Below are 2,999 nucleotides of genomic sequence, written 5' to 3'. Positions count from 1 at the left end.
GGCTGCACAGTCCGCGCGCACGGAGGACGGTTTGTGCGCCTCCGCGGATGCTCCTCCAACATGCCAACAAGACTCTCCACGCACTTCTAGAGACAAAAGTCACATTTCAAACATTTTACTTTTTGTTTCTTCTTCACTGCCAGAAGTAACCAGATCTCACGTGGCTGAGAAGTTGTTGGTCCTTCACTGAGGTAAGTCTGAGTGCGTGCGTGTGCGTGTGTGTTTCAGACGCGGAAGGGTGCTGTGGAGAAAATGTGACATTTTGATAGAGAGACCTCAGGAAACGCGTCACACAGGGACAAGTTTGGACTTTTATTTTTATATATGTTGACTCGTGTCTGATGATTATTGTTGACATCCTCACCTCTTCTGTCCTGATGGAGTCCAGAGCAGCAGACAGGAGGTGTTATTAGACCTAATGAGAGAGTGCACCTCAGACATCCAGGTCCTGACTCTGACCCAGGTCTGACCTGGACCTGAAGGTCTTGTTGGACACAACATGGGGCAGTTTGGAGATCTTCAGACCCCAAAAATAAAAAATCCAGAGAAACATCAGATTTAGTGTTTAAGCAGCTAAAACCACATTTCATGCATTAGCTCTTTTTCTCATCCTGCTTTGCCTTTTACATTTATTTCTTGCCCGTCTGCCTCTTCATTTATCAGCCGAAGCGCTCAGGAGAAGCAGCAGGTGTGAGGAGAAAGCCGGGCTTATCTGTCAGTCCTTGCAGGACTCCTCAGAACCCCCTGAGGGACCAGCAGACGGTCTGGGAACACACGACGGGGAGAGGCTGTAGTGTTTTCAGAACATCACAACCTCCAGTGTGACATCACCAACACAGGAGGAGCACGCTGGTCATGACACATTGTCTCTTAGCAACAGACCGCATCCTTTCAACGCCGCTCCGAGAACAAAACCACCTTTAAGGACACGGAGTGCTGTTTGCTTTCCTTCTTGTTGTTTTAAAGCAGCCGAGGAGCCGTTTCCGACTAAAAGCAGCTCGGAGACTCAAGAAAGATGTTTCTGCTTCTGTTCATCTCTTTCTGTTTGAGTGGTTTGGCTTTGATCTGGTTTAAACACTGCAAGTGTGTGTATGTGTGTGTGACAATTAATCCATGCTATGACTGTGGCCAAACCCACAGTCCATTTCCTGTGGATTTCTAAACAGCCGAAGGGTAAAAACAAAGTCCACGTTCTTTCGGTTTTTTGGACTCACCAGGTTCTCAAATGATTCAAATTTAAACTCATAATCAAATACACACCACAGATTTCAGCGCCTGATCCAACAGAACCTCCTTCAGCAGCAGAACCCTCAGTGGTTCCTTGTCTCAGCCTCTCTCCTGGTTCTGGAGGAATTCTGGCCCACCCTTCTTTCCATCATTGCTTCAGTTCATTGAAGGTTCTGTTAAACTCTTTGAAGGTCCACCACAACATTTCAGTCAGGTTGAGGTTCTGGACTCTCACTTGTCTTTGGTTCTGCTCTTTCTGACCTGTTCTGTTGTAGATCAGCTGCTGTGTTTGGATTCATGGTTCTGGACCCAGTTTGGTCCAAGCTTCAGCTAGATGGACTCACATTTGACTCCAGAACCCTTTGGTCTACAGAGGAGTTCCTGGTCCACTCAGTGACTGACAGGTGCCCAGACCATCAGCCACCACCACCATACTGAGAGCTGGGAGGAGCTGTTTGCTGCAGTGCATTCTGGGTAAACATCTGTCCTCTGGTCTGGTTCTGGTCCAGAAGTCTTGTGGTTCCTTCAGATGAAACAGTCCAAACCTAAGTCGAGCTGCCATGTTTGTTAGAGAGAAGAGGCCATGACCTTTGGCCTGCCGACTGAGGCCTGTAGAGTCACTGCACGGTCTGACCTTCAGGGTGAATCAGCTGTCTGAAAAGTATCCACGGGTGAATCAACTTTCTCTCTGTGGAACAATGGATTCCAAATGACCTTTGACCCTTCCCAGATTGACGGGCAGCAGCAGCTGCTTCTCTGAGGTCATTGCTGATGGCTTTCCATCTTGGCGTTGTGCTAACGCACACCTGTATGCTCCAGAGCAGCAAAACCTCCTGGCTGATCCTGACCCTCTAAGATCCAGAAGCAGCCGGCCTGGATCTAGTTTTTCACTCACAGCTTCAACATTTTGGTTTCATTTTTTAATGAAAATTAAATTGTGGTAAAAATCAAGTGTGAACGATGAATGACTGCTGAAACTTACTGAAGAAGCTGTAACCGAGTTGTTAAAGCTAAAAGAAGCAAAACACCAGCTAAAAGCTGACAGAATGAGTAAAATACTACAAAATACAATACAACAAAATTGGCTAAAAGTAGCAAAATAGAAATTACCCCAAAAAAGTAACCAAAGTCTGAAAGCTAAATTTATTAAACTGTCCTCTAACAGCTAGAGTCAGCAATAAGCTAGCTAAGAGCTAAATGTATGAAAATGGTAGCTAGAAGCTTAAAATAGCAAAAAGCTAGTAAAAAACACATTATGAAAATGGTAGCTTGGTATGAAAGATATGAAAAAGTGGCAGAATAGTAGCTAAAAGCTAAAAGTAGACAAATAGTAGCTAAATGCTAAATGTAGAGGAATAGTAGCTAAAAGCCAAAAGTAGCAAAAGCTAGTAAAAAGCTCAAGACTGGCTAAAACCAAAAAATAGCAAAACACTAGGTAAGAGCTAAAGGTGGTAAAACACCAACTTAAAGTATGAGAAGGATAGCTAGAAGTTAAAACAGCAAAAGGCTGGCAAAATCATAAAGTAGCAGAACTAAAGCTCATCTGTGAAACTTTATTTTTAACAATATTTCTATTTTAGCTTTTAGCTAGTGTTTTGTCTGCTTTAGTATCTTGCTATTGTTTTTTCTGTATTATCTCTGCCAGTGTTTCATTTGTTTTAGCTTTTTGTTAGTGTTTTGTCTATTTTAGCTTTTTACTAGTGTTTCATTCGTTTTGGCTTTTTGTTATTGTTTTGTCTGTTTTATCTTTTTTTCTAGTGTTTTGTTTGTTT

General features: G+C 43.2%; 1 protein-coding gene across 1 annotated transcript in view; it reads left to right on the top strand.

The window, feature by feature from the left end:
* LOC119415964 (copine-2) overlaps window positions 1–2,999 on the top strand; it is a 25,609-nt gene continuing 22,610 nt past the window's right edge. The window contains exon 1 of the mRNA XM_037683133.1: window positions 1–191. The gene's annotated coding sequence lies outside the window, so the exon portion shown is untranslated. The remainder of the gene's footprint in view (window positions 192–2,999) is intronic.

The sequence above is a fragment of the Nematolebias whitei genome, chromosome 10, assembly GCF_014905685.2.
Source record: "Nematolebias whitei isolate Nwh7 chromosome 10, NemWhi1, whole genome shotgun sequence".
NCBI classification, from domain to species: Eukaryota; Metazoa; Chordata; class Actinopteri; order Cyprinodontiformes; family Rivulidae; genus Nematolebias; species Nematolebias whitei.
Note: the sequence above shows the minus strand (reverse complement) of the source record. Positions and strands in the feature narration are given on the sequence as shown.